Here is a 16594-nt window from a genome sequence, read left to right as displayed (position 1 = left end):
GTCCTCCCACCCCATCACCTTCTTCTTCTCTACAATTTCAATTTTAGATCAATCCAGGTCCTCTAAAACAGTGTGCGCAAGTGATAAAATACTAGCTACATGTATATTCGTGTCTAATACTATATCATTCATCCTATATTCTTCCACGAGATACATTTTTTACTTGAATTTAATGTAACTACATGATTTTTGCTACAAACATCTCGTACCGTTACTGTTTTATTAAAAACATTAAATCGTTCTAACAAAATATGTTTAAAGTCTGAAAAAATAAGTCATAAAAAAGGAAGGAAATAGAGAATATAGAAGTGTTTCAAGAGCCGAAGAGTAGCAAAAGAAGGATTAGAGCAACGGGAATTGAGTTAAAACATATATTCAGTATATTCTATTTATAGCTCTTTTGTCAAGGTCAGGTGCAATAGGAAGTGTTTTATCATCTCAGCTATTTCAAATTAATTGCTATTGATTTGTTGACCAGGAGGAAGAGTAGTTAGCTCAGGTCTAATTATTGTGGTTTCTAAAAGAACTGATGCGGGTAACTTTCCAAAGGAAACGAGCTGGGTTTGGAAATCGGACCTTGCCGGGATGCTCTTTCCTAATTAGCTCCGAGGCGAGTGCTTGGCACCTCGAACCGCCCGAAAGTTTCCCTCTCTGAGTTTTACTCCTGGATGCTCTGCAAGACAGGTCCTAAGAATTAGTAAAAAATGCCCGATACTGCACATCCTGCATGGATTTTTGTGGGATTGATATTTTAAAATAAATTTCCGTGGTGCCGTGTGTGGTTCTTCAGGTAAAGAGAGGACAGGGAAGCAGCGAAAATGTGTTTTTGGTAATTGACCATTTACATATATATATATATTTTTTTTTTTTTTCTTTATGAATAAAAAAAATTAAGAAGAAAGATAATTTTTTTTTTTTTTTTTGTCCTTGGAAAGGATGAAAAAGGATTCGGACTCCACTGAGTAACCGAAGTTTCACAGCCACTTCAGAAATGAAACATAACTGCCCTAGCCATGGTGGGAAATAGAAAATAACCTCTGCAAAATGCCTAAAATGATGATATTTACATTGTTAAAGTTATGATAAGAAAGTCTGTGTTTGAAGCCGCCAAAGTTTCCCGTTCCCCGCTCCTCCCCAAATGTGACAGTGGTAACTCTGGCAAATGACATCTTAATAATGAACAAAACATTCTTTTTTTTTTTTTTTTTTTTTTCCCCCTTGCCATCTGAAGCAACCAGTTAATTAACAAATAACCCCCTCATTTTTCGTGGACCCCACTTTTTCTAAATGAAGGATGAGAACTTTAAGACGAAAAATTAACAACGAATTTGAAGGTGTGAAGAAAAAATACCCCAAACTTTTGAGGGATGTGTTTGGGGTGTATTTTCCTCTGCTGGGAATATTTCAGGGTTATGTCACAAAAATAAACTTAAGCGGTAGTGGAAGCAATTTTTTGACGATAATAAACAAGGCTAAAGAATTTAAAATAAAATAATTCGAACCTACAGAAATGAGTTGTTTCAAAGGATTATTAGAAATATCTTTTGGGGGGAGCTTTTGTTTTTTCTCCCAGAAAAGAAAAACTACAATTAGGAGGATTGGGGTTTTTGTGCGCCTCTGCCTGTACCTGGATGGTGACGTGTTTCAATCCAGACTTTTGGGTGCAACTTTAGAAATGGGGAAATAAAGACAAAAAAATCAGAGAAACAGAATTAGAAAGACGCAAAATTAAAAGCATTCTACGGGGAGTGTGGAGAAACAGAAAAAAGCCAATTTTTAAGAATCATTTCCCTGCTTGGGGAAAAATAATCCGAGAATTTTTCCATAAGTACAACACAAATTCCAGCTTCTGCCGAATTTCCCTCTTTCAGCTGAACAAACTGAATTCTCGGAGGGAAAAAAAAAAAAAAGCCGAAAAATATTACGGAAGTCCTAACTTTGCCATGGGGCTGCCCTGTAAACCAGCACGTTTGTGCTCGCATCGCCTGGATATTTTTTAATCTCTGGAAAGGTCCCGTCCCGCTGCGGGGAGTTCGTACCTGGTCAGAGGGGAGGGAGGGGAGGAAAGGCAGCAAACGAACTTGGCAGGAGGAAATCGTTGCCATTCTGGGCAAGGACGTGGGGCAGGAGTTTAACTCTCAAAGTTTTACTTGGGAAGAGGAGAAAAACTGAAATATTAACGAGCCGGCTTGCGGGGAGGGCGGTGGGCGCAGGATTGAAGTGGTGATGCCTCCTCCTGCGGGCTGAGGGGGAGGAGGGGGGGAATTTGTATTCCTTTCACCCTAGAGATGGGCAAGATTGTCCTGACAACTGCGAAACGCGGGGTTTCGGACCTTTGTTCTGGGCTGCCGATCGCAGTTTGGAGGTGGCGATTTGTGTTTTCTCCCTTTTTAAAGAAAAACAGGACGATCCGTGGATGGAATTTTTTCCCCCTTTAACAAACCGAGAGTGAATTTTGGGGGGTTATTTTTTCTTTTAAATTTTTTTTCCCCCTGCTTTTCTTTTTGTTTTGAAGCGTGGCCACCAGCTCTCTAAGAAATTAATGGGAACTCTCCTGGTGACTCCAGCTTGGTGAAAGCGTCCCTAAATCGGGGCAGGAGCTGGCGGACGGGCCCGATCCTGTCTCCCTCCCTCAGGGAAATCCACCTGCCTCTCATCCTCTCTCTGTAATTTCGGGCTGGGGGATGGGAGGTGTGTTAGTTTGAACTCCCCAAACCAGGATGCCCCATCCCATCTTCCTCCCCGCTCCGCCTCCACCACCCAACCTCCCCCTCCCGCTACCCCACGGCCACGCAGGACAGCCCGGTGGGAGCAGCGGGATCAGTTCCCAGCTGGCTCCGGGCGCTGGCTGTGACTTCCCGGGCCCCATCCCGGCTCCTCTCCGCGGGTACCGCTTGTTGCCCCCCACGCGTGTCCCCCCTCTCGGGGCACGGCGAGGTGGAAACCACCCCACTTCCACGTGTCGGGCTGCACACACCTCCCACGGCACACAACACCTTTTCCTACACCCTCGAGTCGAAGAAATCCTCCTGAAATCTTCCCAATTGCGGCGGGAGATGGCAGCGGGTGTTACCGGAGCTGCGCTCGGCTCGCGGGGTTTTTTACACGGGTGGGGATTTGGGGCTTCTCTCGCACCCCTGTTTCTGTGAGCACCTCGCAGCCCCGAGGCGAAAGGCTCATTGCCTCCTCCACAGGGTTAATCCCGGGCTGGCAGCGAGTGTTTAACCAGAATCTATAGGTACGGCCTGTAATGTATATAATGCCCCGCGCGTGTTCCTCACGGACAGGCTGAAGGTGCCAGCGGGTGGCACGCACAGCCCCAGCCGCGGGTGGATGTGCCACTGAAGGGTGCCAGCGTGTGCCCCGAGCTGTTTGCAGAGGGCTCCGTGCCTCCGCTGGGTCTGGGGGACCGGGAACGGAGGGGGCCGGCTGAGGGGCACCGCCAGAATTATTCCCAAGCACCAAACACTGCTGTGGAGATTTCACATGATCTTCCTAATTCCACGTTTTATATTTTATGATTTCTTGCCAGCATCACAGTGTGTTTCTGTTTAGATATACTAAGCTCCTTGAAATTAATTAACCTGTGGTCAGCAACCAAAAAAAAAAAAAAAAAAAAAAGTAATACTGGTTAAGCTATATTCCTTTACAACGTTTGGTCACAGTTAGTTACAGAATTTTCCAGCTGTGAGGATGATGTACACTATTTATTGTAATTGAATTGCTGTTATAACACCTTTCAAGAGGAAAAGTGATACATGACAAAAGTTGAGCTGACGCAGGGGCCCCCTTTCATCCCCCCCCCCAACTCCCCCAGGCTTATCTGGAACAAAAACTTCACTGCGGAGAGCCCCCACTCGTGGGTGAGGACCTCGGGGGGGTGAGGACCTCGGGGGGGGTGAGGACCTCGGGGGGGGTGAGGACCTCGGGTGGGTGAGGACCTCGGGGGGGTGAGAACCTCTGCGGATCCCCCGCAGCCGCGCTCCGCTGCCCGCCCGCAGCCAGAGGCGCTTCGGCCGCGCAAACTGCTCATCCCGCTGGAATTCCCGACTAGAGCGGGCCCAGGAATCAGCCCTGCGCATCCCTCCCGCGGGAATTCCCGGCTGGAGCGGGCACCGGAATCAGGCCTGAGCATCCCTCCTGCGGGAATTCCTGGCTGGAGCGGGCACCGCGCTCAGCCCCGCGGTGCCCGGGTGGATGGCTCCATCAGCAGCAAACTGGCAGAGCAGGGGGAGAGGGTGCTCGTTTATCGCCCAAAGCGCTGAAAACAGCCGTTCTCGTGTTCGGGGAGGCAATTGGATTTATTTCCATCCCACACGTAATAGATTCTCTAGAGCATCTGAGAGATTATTTTATAAAGCAAATTCAAACCAGGCTGTTCATTAGATCCCATTATTATGAAAAGGGAATGATCAGTTGGGAAAAATCTATCTAATTTGGAGGGAAAAGACCACAGATTTTAAATAATTTCTGTAACTTTTGCTACCTTTGGCGGTGTTGGCAAGAGAACAAATAAAAACCCGGAGGAGTTAGAAGTGTTTTTTCCTCTCTCTCATATTTTTTCCCTTCTCAGTGCCACACAGCAGCCTTTCCTCCTTCAACTTCAAAGAGGACTGAAAGGACAAACATTCTGATACAGCTAATAATACATGGAGAGAAAGAATTTGCATTCCTTAGCAAATATAAGTGCTCATTAATAGAATCATGTATTTGGCTAAGAACATCTTGCCAGTACAGCTGGGAGATAGAAAGTGGTCGTGTGGGGAGGGTTGGAGAAAGACTTTTGATTGACGCTGTAGGAGCCACATCACCCCCCTTTCCCCCAGTCATCTATATCAGGTCAACGATTACTATTTAAAAAAAAAAAAAAAAAGAAAAAAAAAGAAAAAAGTAAAGTAATAATCATAAAGGGACAGATGGGGACAGAGTGCCCTGCGACTTCTGAAAGGCACAGCAAGGACTCGCTGCCTAGAAATTCAGCAAGATAATGCTAATTGCACTCTCAGGCCGTGCCGCAACCGCCCGGCTGGGGGGTCCCGCACCCGCGGAACATCCGCGGAACATCCGCGCCCTCCCAGCCCCGGGACTGCCCCGCTCGGCGCTGAGCCCGCGGGTCTGATGGGGAAGGGGTGAGGGAGGGCGCGGAGGGGCTGCAGGGCAGCGATCCCTCCCTCCCTCCCTGCAGGGTCGGGCACTGGGATGACTCTGCCCAACGGGTGTGGTGGGAACTGATAAACCAAATTAAAGTTGCCTTCTGGTTGAAACTTTGTTGGCTTGGCTGAGCCGAGGACGATTCTGGTGATTTATCCTTATTTTACACTCGTGAGAACTCTAATTTTGAACTCGTATTCCCTGCTGTAAACCTGAACTTGCTGTTCCCTGCAGAGGAGACTTCTCCAAGAGGGAATATATAAAAATCAGCTTGACACAGTCCCCAGGGAAGTTTACAGACACTCAGGTGGGCAAACCTTTCCTGTTCTTGGCACAATAAATGATATAAAAAGGAGAAAGCCTTCGAGAAATTAAAAAACAACTCAGCCTTTAAGGTGATTATCATAACTTACGCCTACATTTACTGATTCCCACCTTTCTACGAAGAAAAAAAATTAAAATATCTGGCCAGCAGAGACTGAGTAGGTGTGTCTGTGAGGAGATTCACAGTGAGGAGATGCTGAACTGGAATTGCAGCTCAACATCAGGACTATAATTTGTTCTCCTGGGTTCCCAGGCTTAAAAGTGTCATAATTATCAGGATTTTAAAGGTGAACAATATATTTCAAACTGTTATTTTGAAGGAGCCCGTGAGTTTATTTTTCACTTCAGTCTTGAACATCAGGTTTGGATATCTTTGTAGAAGAAAACCCTTAATTCAGCTGCAAGGCTGAGAGCTTACACAGAGTAAGGATGCTTTGGTCAGAGTCTTACTCCATCAGATTTTGCTGCTAACAATTTCTTTCTAGGTTTTACCTCTTTCAATCATATTTATAGAAGGTACAAAGGTACCTGTGAGCTTCTTTAGTTTTAGTTAATTTGGAATCGATTTTTACACATTACGTGAGTGTGTTTTTATTTCTCCAACACAGCTGAACAAAGCTTGGCTTTGACTTTAGTGGACTTTATTTCATTGGAGATGCACATGAATGCCAGAGGAATGCACAGGGAATGCATCAGATGTGGCTTTCCAGGATGGTTTGTGTATGACAAGAGCAGAAACATGCATTGGCTCCAAAGAAATCCTCTATTTTATCAATATAATCTCTAGAAATTATCAGTCAGGAGCCTGCTGTTGGTTTAGGTCCAGTGGTCATGGGTCTAATAACCTTCTGACTGAGCCTGGGATTAAAAAGTCAAAAATCTGTGCTTCCTTCAGCAGGTGGGACCCTCCATCTGAGCCCACTGATGTCTCCAGAAGCTCTTTGTTCTGTCCCAGTGGTCCCCAGCCCACCATGGCCCTGGGATAATAACATCAAGCAAGGAATGCACTGTCTTTTTTCCCTCACCTCTCCCCATCCTTTTTAACTCCTGTGGCTGTGAGCAGCCTCAGAGGGTCCATAAGGTTAACAAATTGGGAATTTCAACCCCCTTTGTTTCAGCCTCCCCTGGAACACTCCTGTTGGCTTTGCTGCGGGGCCTTGAACCCAGGAATCCCTCCTGACCCACAGCCCCAAGGCCCCCGAGCTCACAGGGACAGCCTCAGCAGGGGAGTGCCCCAGGGTGAGGAGCCCAGATCTTTGGGGATGAAACAAAACGTTTCAGATGTGAGGAATTGGACATCTGTTTCATCAGAGGGGGAAAAAAGGAAAAATTCATCAGCTCTAATGAGAGATGCAAAGATATTTTGGTATGTTGATCGGCTGCCTCCTGCTCCTCACAGCTGGAACAAACACTACCTAATCTATTGGCCTCTAGGAATGATTTTTTTTTTTCCCCTGGGCAATATCTTTTCTTCACATCAGATCACTGGAGTATCAGTAGCAGGCACTCGATGCTTTGCATTGTGCTCTTTCGCAGTTTTGGGTCACTGCCAGCCTCCAATTTACCTGCACGTTCCCTTCTCCCTGGGATGTGGATCCATTCCATACTGGATTTCTTAAACATGATCTCCTCTTCCTGTGCAAGTTTTATTTTTTATTCAGCAGCTCTACGAGAGCATTTTGTTTCTCTGTTAACATGATCAGGGGATCTACTTTTACCCCAACCTTTTCCTTTTCCTCCTCCAAGTGTTTCCATATCCTCTAAATGTGGTCAAGAGACACGAGGGACCTGTTCTTTGCCACCCTGAGATCATCTCAGTGTCACCCACCCCCTGCACTGGTCCGTAGCTCAGTGCTGGTGGACACTCCCTGTGCCAGCTTCTTTATCAAGGGATTGATAAAACCCCCTTGAGATTTTTATTAGCAGCTTTGTGTGGCCTCTGAATGGTGTTACAGCACATCCCTGGACCTGAGCACCTTTTCCTCTTTGGACATGTGCTGGTTTCATGCACAAATTCAGTTTTTGCAAACAGAACCCTTCAGCTCTTTGTGCAAAATTAATTTTCCTATAAATACAATGTTAGTAATGGAGCCTCCTCCAGAAAGAATTTCCTGCTCACTCCATTCCTATGTACTGTGTAATTCTAGGTGCTGGGCTTTTGCTTTTATTTTCTCTTTCCTCTTTGGAAGAGGTGGCAGGAGGCCAAGCCCTGCCCGAGCCATGCTGCACACCACGGGCTGAAGGAAGCCATGAAAGATGTCTCTGCTTCCAGCCCCAAGTGTGTGCTTTTCATCTGAAGGGCTGTGGCCAGAGATGATGCAAGCTCAGCTGGGATTTCAGCCAGGCACTTGCAGACCAAGTTTTACAGCATTGCCTGAGAGGGGCCAAGTAGGCATCTGCCTTTTCCTGGACCTCCTTGCAGCTGCCCCAGCAGTGGCCAGTTTCCAAAGTGCTGTCACCCACGTTTATTCAATACTTGATGTAGTAGAGGCTCTTCAGGAAGCTTCAGGATCCTGTCTGAAGCTCCTGATAACACCTTGCTGTGCTGTTGACACGGCTGCAGATCCTGTGACTCCCCATATTTCTTTTTTTAGAAGTAGCATTCCAGCTCTCTCTGGTTTGGTTTTTTTTTAAGCCTCCCTTTTATTACATTGTGCTGATGCCACAGAAAATTGTCAGCTGTCCATTCTTTCCCTAGACAGGGAATATGTCTGTATGTATATATATGTATATATGTATATATAATCAAGGCAAGGGGAGGAAAGGGTCAGGTGTTGCTATGGAAAGAGACTATTAATCTGTGACAGAACTGGTACTCTGGGAGGGTGAGAGCACAAAATAATCCTTTAAAGGGAACCTCACCAGCCTTTCTCCAGGGGACCACTGCCCCAGGTTTGCTGATTTGGTCATTTGCTCCCCTTGTTGCTCGACTTTGATGGTGGCTATTCAACCAGATTTGCACTGCTCTGAATGCAGCCCAGCCTCAGCTAGTCTGGATTAAATTAGAAAGAAGATTTGTATGAGGTATTGCCTTGAATGCTTCACAAAGAGATGGATGGCCAGGTCTTGGAGATTATCATAAGTTTCTCAAAAACCCTGTGATGGTTTATGCCAGACTTACCCCCATCAGACATCTTTCACTTTTAATAGGTGCATACAAAGAGAAGGAAGTGGAAATTGAAGCAAAGGGAGAGATGAATCCCTTTCCCATCTATTCTGTTTAAATGATGTCACTTGCAGACCCCACCTGGGTATCACTCTGGTCCATACTGGTTTCATCAGGGACTGTCAAGCCAACCAGCCTGCGGCAACAAAATCAGTTCTGCTTTCATTTTCTAAGCCCATTTCTGACCAAGAGGATGGGGCAGAAGGGATCCTCCTTTGGAGGTGCCTTTGCAGAACTGTTTTCTCTTTGCTCCACACAGAGACATCCAAGCTCACACAAATGGCTCCATCTTCCCAAGGCTCCCAGTGAGGAGGAGGTTGAAGCAGCCACTCCTGACCCACAAACTGATTTTCCTCTGAGGGCCCCACAAAGCCTAGCACACAAGTTATTAACTGTGGCAGATTGATTGCATTAAATTTAAGTTGATAAAAGATTTGCCAGCTGAATGCCTCATCTCTAAAACTCAGGCTGCACTCTGGGTGTTTTTATACCTTTGGAAGAATTCTCTCTCGGTGTCATTTCAACAGCTTGTCCCATAGCTTTATCCTGGCCTGGCAATGGAACTAGAACTAAAGAGTTAAATGAATTTCTCCCCATACAGCAGGATTTTTCAATCCATTTCACTTTTCCAGCCCCTGCCACTCTTGCTGCTGACTGCAGAGCTGCCAGTTGGTGCTGCCTCCCCCGGTCACTTGGAGGTTGCCCCATGGACCACGAGGTCTTCCCCAGCCAGAGGCTGAGAGCAGCTGCTTGGAGGAATGTGAATGAGCAGAACAAGCCTCTCTCAGGGTCACTGGCCTGGTGTGATGCTCACACACACACCAAGCAATGTGCCACAAGCAGCATTTTATTTTTGTTCTGCCTGGCAGTCTCAGTTTCACCTTGTTAAAATTTTTCCTTTGCATTGAGCCCTGTATACAATAAGAAGAGTTGGTTTAAATATTAAAGTGTTAACATTTCCTTTGGTGCCCCTTATCTCCAGCATTTTTAAGTTTTCTTCAGCAGTCATTTGATTGATTCTGAAATTTTTGTAGACCTTTAAAGCCTGGTAAGAAATCACTGTGTCTGGTTTTTAAATCTTTGAGATCTGAACATTTCTCCTCGTGGGCATAGGTGTGTGTGTGCATACATGTGTGTGCACAGAAAAATGGAGGTATGTGCCTCTCTGGAAATCAAAGCTGGCAAAAGGAGGGTAGCTCTTTCCTCTACAGCATTTAGAAAATTTCTATGACCTCTTTCTGTCTTTTTCAGAGTAGATTTTGCTGCAAAACCAGCACTCAGAGAAGGGCTGTGGCCTCAGTGTTGCCTTGGGGGCATTTCTCCTCTCCTACCCAGCTCAGCAGCATTTATGGTCAAGAAAGGTGATGGACACAGGGTATCAATCACAGGGGCTCTCATGAACTTCCCAGTAATAAACCAGGTAAAGTTCTGTGGTCCAACCAACACTGCTCAAGGAATTTGAGCATCAAGGCATGCTGATGATCAGCTGCTGCATGGTTCCACCAGGTAAAATAATAGGATTATAAATTAGGAATAAAACCCACCAGGTTGACTCAGAAGTTTGCCATACAATTCAAGATGCTGCCTGGGGTGATTCTCAGTGGTCACTGGTGACAAAGTGACTGGTGAGAAAAGGAAGGAGGTGATAAGTAAGAGGCAGACAAGGGAAAAGTCATGAAGAAACAAAGAATACTTTCCAGAGCAAAGAGGTTACTGGGAGAGGAGGGCTGGTTTTGCAGCAAGGAGCAGGTTTTCTTCACAAATGGGCCTGAACTGCACCATTACAGAGGTGGGGGTGCTGTTTTCCTCTTGGGAATCCATGGCTTGTTTGCTAGCGAGGGAAGAGGGATGCAATCTCCTTGGTCCTACAAGTAAATCTATTACAAATGAAAGCAAATCCGAGTAAATTGAGTGAGGGTTTTGTTTGCTTTTGTGGGGTTGTTTTGAGTGGAAACATGTGCCTTGTTCAGCAGTATCCATGTTCATCACTGCAAGTGCTCCTTGGATCCAAAAATGTTTACAGGGTGAATTTCAGATGAAGAAAAACTCCCAGTGTCCATTTCAAATTAAGGGACAACTTAAGAGACAGATTTTCTGCTACATTTGACCTATCCATAGGTCAAAATGGCCTTGGCAATGTTTTTAAAAGCTGTCACCTCAGTACCATTTCTTAAGTGACAGGAAAGAGGGACTATCCACTCTAATGCCATGAAGGGAGGATTGGGGGAATGGAGGAAAAGAGGCAGTTGTACAAATTGTGGCTAAACAGATGATCCAAGCTGGTGAAAAAGAAACTGAGATCTATTAAGAAAGAATGAAATATGTGAAAGAAGAAAGAAGATGGGCACTGGGAAGTGAGGGTAAGAAGTATGATCTTGCTGAAGGATGGAGAAAAAGCAGTGTAAAGGCTGTCTGGGGATAGGCACAGGATGGTGGGAAAGGGGATTTGTCACTTGGTTTTTGGGGTGGGCAGACAGACAGGAGGCTGTGGTGAGGAAGGAGACACAGAAAGGGGCACCCAGCAGACCAGGCTGGCCCTCAGAAGGGAGGTGGGGGAAGGTGGCAGGCAGTGCAGGTTGGGGAAGCTGGGGATGGCTGCCAGCCTGCCTGGGGATGGGGTGGCATTGTCAGCGCTGGTGCTGTCAGGGATGGCAGATGACAGGAGCAGGAAGTGGGGAATATGGGAGAAGAAAGCACTCTCATCCCCCACCACTGACACGGGAGGGGTGAGTTCAGCTTCCATCTCTCAGTGTAGTTCCTCAAAATCTGGGGCCATCTGGACACAGTCCTGTCCCTCCTACAAGCTGTCAGCAGCACCGAGGGATTGCTCTGGCAGCCAGGACTCCCTGGCACATCCAAGAGGCTCCGTGCCCATGGCCAGGAGGGCAGATGGCACCGGATCCACCACAGTGCCTCTGCACCACCTGGTGTCCCCTGCTCGGGGAGCCCTGCAGAGCCAGGTGAGCCTGGCCCTGGGCACAGCCCTGTCACTCAGCCCTGGGAGGGGACACCTCAGCACCTTGGAACCACGGTGGGAACATTCAGGATGGCCACGTTTGGTTCTGGCTGGCTGTGCTGTGTCAGGCTTTGTCACCAGAGCAGCCGCTCGAGATGGGTGACAAAGCAGGGGAGTGAGAGCTTGGCTGGCACAATGTCTGCAAAGGAACAGATACTCTGAGCAGTGCTCAGAGGCTTCAACCCCATCTCCTCAGCACTTCCTTTGCCCAGAAATTGAAATTTGGGCTGGTGTTTTGAGTTGCTTTTGCAATGGGTTTGGATAAGAGAAAGTATTGGCTGTTCCTGATCGTGCTCACCTGTACATCAGGGATTATTTTATTCAGAGATTATTTTATTCAGAGATTATTTTATTCACATATTATTTTATTCAGTGATTATTTTATTCATTCCTCAGCCTCCCCAAGAACAGCACTGGTTTATTACAGCAAATCTGGTAAGGGGCATCTGCAGAGTGAATGCTTTGGGCTAAGAAAGTGATGTGTGTTTTTTCACTCAGAGCTGCAGAAAATAATGCCAAGGATCACAGCTCTTCTAGGAAAAAAACAGACTAAACCAAACCCAACAAACAAACAAATAAACAATTCAAAAATCATGCCAAAAATCAAGACTTGTAATAAGGGCAGTATAAAATTTTGTATTAGAGGAGATGACATGGGAAGCAAGTGGTGACTGTGGGTTGGTGAAAGGGTCAGTTCTCCCTGGCTGGGGAGGGCTGGCTGTCCCTCCTGTCACCCCAGGCATTGCCTCCTCACAGCTGTTGTTCCTGGGAGAGGGAAGAGGTTGTGGTTGACTCTTCCAACCCTCAGCCCTAACAAACTCTTCTGGCAGAGGAGACTCTGAGACTTTTAGCTTTAATCCCATATGTGCATGTATTTCTTCTGCTGGAAAGTAAAGATGCTTTTAAAAATGACATCTATTTCTGTTAAATTATAGAAGATTTCTCCAACCTAGGGATGACATTCTGGCCAAAACCTTTGAGGCAGAAATCCTCCCAGAAGAAAAACAAATTGACCCACAGTGAAGATATCCGCAGAGTGAAACAGAAAAATAAACAGAAGGTTTGAACACAAGTTTTCTCTGCATGATAAACAGGTTCCCTAAACATTGATTTATTAGTCACTCAATAAAGAAGAGGAGAAAAAAAAGAATATAAAAGATTCTGGATTGACAAATTTGTAAGTGTTTTAAATTTATTTTTATAATATAACATGAAAATATATGCAATGAATTAATACAAAAACAAATATGAAATATCTTTAAACACACAGGTAAGTGTACACACAGAATGCACTGGTAGGAAGCAGAGCCCAGTTTCAAAAACTGATCCCAGACCAGGCTGGAGTGCCCAGCTGTGTCACTTTACACTGGGACAGCAGTCAGTGCCCGATTGCACACCCTGCCTTGGGGCTGCACTGATGTGACAATTTGGGAAGTACATGTAAAGGAGTGACCTGAAGTGTGTGACAGCAGCCCCTGTGATGGCCCAGCCCAAACTCCCCTTTCAGACAGGGTGAGGAGATGAAACCCTGTGACACTGTAGCCCTGGCACAGATATTTGATAGAATGCTCTAAGTGCAGTGGATGTGGCTCAGGGGAGGGACATATTAGCTGCAAATATCATTAAAGCAGCTAGCAATTTAAACATGCATAAAATGCAGAGGAAACTGAGCCATAGCAAAACCTGTTAGTGATAAAATTGGAAAGAGAAGCACTGCGTGCCCAGCTGGTTAAATCCTGATGGAGGGCAAAATGGAGTGAAAAATAAACACCAGATTTAGAAGCACACTTGATATATCTGGCAGACTGCAGGAGCTGGTGCCACTAAGGCAGAGATGTCTGTAACCACATCCAGACTGCCCAGCCCTGTTCAGACCTACATGTGATATTGGTGCCCTGCAGGGTCTCAGCACCTCCACTCCAGCAGGGACTGAGCAGTGACCCAGCTCCACCCCTGCTGTCCCTGCTGGCAGAGAGGACTGCACTCAGACCTCAGAACAGATTCATCCTCATAGAATCATGGAGCCACACAATCCTGGAGTGGTGTGGGTTGGGAGGGACCATAAAGATCATCTCTTTGCACCCCCTTGCCACGGGCAGGGACACCTTTCACCAGGCCAGCTAGATCCAAGCCCCATCCAACCTGGCCTTGGACACTCCCAGGGATGGGGCAGCCACAGCATCTCTGTGCCAGGGCCTCACCACCCTCACAGGAGAGAATTTCTTTCTAGTATCTAATTTAAATCTAACCTATTTCAGTTTAAAACCATCACTGTACTCCCTAATATCTTGAACATCTGTATCCCCTCTAAGGATCTGGAGGCAGTTCTGTCATCAACAGAAAAAAAATCAGGAGAGTGGTATTCATAACCATTAGGTGACTTCAGTGCTCAGCATCCATTGATTTCAACACAGGAGAAGTTTTTAAAACTTCTTTTATTTTCCTGATTAGCTGCTATGAAGGCAGCTTCTGGGTGTCCAAGCTCTCACGAAAAATCAAAGGAAGCCTGAATGCAAAGCAAAAGCACAGTTGTCACTTTAGTTTACTCATGCTTGTCCCAGAAAATGAAAAGAGGCTTTTTCTCACTTTGTTTTTTTTTTTTTAATGCACTCGTGCAACACAGTTGTGTTTGGAGTTAAACTTCTTATTGTCATGTTGGAAACCCAGACTGTGCATGCAAACCTCCTGATGGCTCTGTACCAGACCTCTGAGTCTCATTGCAGAGACATCTTTGAAAATTTGGCTTCATTTTGTAGTGACAAAGTGACAGATTCCTCTGGTAAGGAAATTCTGGTGAGCAGAGAGCCTGGAGGTTTGGCTAATTTGCTAGGATTACAGTTTGGGTTTTAATGACAGTAGCTTAGTTTTCCCTCAAACCAGCCATGAAAATAGAGCTCTGCTTTTAGAGAAAACCAAATCCACAAAGATGCAAAAGTAGATTTATCCCATCTGACTGGTGCTCCAAAGCTCCCAACTAAGCCTGTGTTCCCCTTGTCACACTTCCCCTGCTAGAACCTGGTTTTTTAGTTCTCACACTGTTCTGAGCAGCCAGGATTCTTGGGAAGTTCATTTTCACCCTGCTTACTTCAGAAATTAATTGGGATTTCTGTCTCACCCTGATCCTGAGCATATACCTTGTTTTCTCCTCTTAGGTTCTTATTTAAGATCTTAAGTGGGATGGGTGGGATGGTTCCCCTTCTGCCACCCTGAGCTTGTGCTGCTCTGCCACACAAAAGGGAAGCCTTGGGGCAGCATCAAGTCCACCAACTCCTTCAGGTGTTCCAAGACACCTTCTTATGATAGAAATTCTTGTCAAGCCCTTGCTAATTAATCCCAGTTTAATAACTCTGACCATTTGTGTGACATATTTCATCCTGGAAGAGCTAATAAAACCAGAAATTACTGTTCACAGTGCTCCCAAGAGGCAGATCATCATTATCACATCACCACTCCTTTGACAGGGAAACTGAGGCAAGGTGTTTTTAGGACAACAGAGTGGAGTTTTTGCCAAACCACCCAGGTGAGTTCAGGGCTCTGCAGTCTCCCATGTGGGACAAAATCTTCTTTTGCTGGGTATAAAGGGAGAATCTCCTCGTTTTCCTCACCAGGAAGATGCAAAGGTGAAAAAGGGTCATGAAAATGATGTCTTGTGGCTCTTCCAATTCTCTGCTGGGCATTTGAACTTAAAATGCCAGCAATGCTCTTCTCCCTGGCTCTCAAGAGGAAAGCTATATCTGGAGTAGGGCAACATGCCTTAATTTGAGAAATTTAATGCCTTGGAAGCACTACCAAAGCACAATTAGCAAATAAAAAAACCCCAGAAGTCAAGGCAGGAGACCTGAGTATGTAGTTCAAACATCAAAGGAATATTACCTGTGCTTTCATCTCCCTTTCCTCTTGTGAGTCAAAGATACAACATACTACTGCATATTTTAAGCATTTTCTGTTTTGAAAGCTTAAATGTCAGTGTAATTACCCCAATGGTAATTTCTGTTGTGCTGTTCCAGGCTGGTGCCTCAGCAGAATCTCCCAGTTTTCACATGATTGGTGTCTCCATCTCTGCCTTTGAGAGGTTTGTGTCCAATTCACTCTGGATTTGAACTGGTTGACATTCTTTGAAAATCTGCTTTGAATGCTGCCAAACAAGGTATGGCACTGACTTTTGTGGGGCATTTTTGATGTCCTTCTTTCACCTGGCTCCCCCATCCTCTTTCCCAAGTGCAGGATCACCTGGTTGCACCGAGACCCAGAGTTCAGAGCAATCTGTAATGCAACCACCTGGAACAGAACATAACTTTGACCTTTTTCTTTTTCTTCCGTCTTTCTTTCTTCAGAATAAACTTCTCAGTTGAGGATTATTGACAAATCTGCTTGAAGAAGACACATGAAGAACATCCTTTCTGGTCCATCTTGTGGTAAAACACGGGTATTTCTTTGCTCATTTGAATGTCAGTGGATTATTTATGCTGGTGCAATGTTTTCAAGAGATAAAATACTCCCCACTGTGCTACATGCAAATCTCTGCAATGTAAACATAAATAGTTGTTGCACATGCATAATCAAAGACATTTTTTATAATTATTGTTGGATAGTTCAGCCCTCTAATAGCATCATCTGGTGTAAATCAGTGTAGCTCCACTGAAGCCTGCAAAGCCCCTACCGATTTGTACCAGATGGGGCTCAAACTCTTCACTCTAAGTTTAGTCCTTCTGAGAAAAAAATAAAAAATTGAGAGAGAAAGCCCTGGTAGTCCTTGAAAATGAAGTTCTTTGTTCATTCACGGGAAGCTGGTAAAGCAAGAATGGCAGGGACTTTTCTTGATCCATATTCAGCCCTTATCTAGGGAGAACATTTCTGCCATGAAGGAAAGCAGGAGGTTCTGTGCCAAGTGAGTTCTTGGCCCCTCTGCTCAGACTACTGCAAAGATTTGCCAGATA

This window comes from Serinus canaria, chromosome 10 (assembly GCF_022539315.1).
Source record: "Serinus canaria isolate serCan28SL12 chromosome 10, serCan2020, whole genome shotgun sequence".
NCBI lineage: Eukaryota > Metazoa > Chordata > Aves > Passeriformes > Fringillidae > Serinus > Serinus canaria.
The sequence above is the reverse complement of the archived record's forward strand: the minus strand, read 5'-3'. Positions refer to the sequence as shown.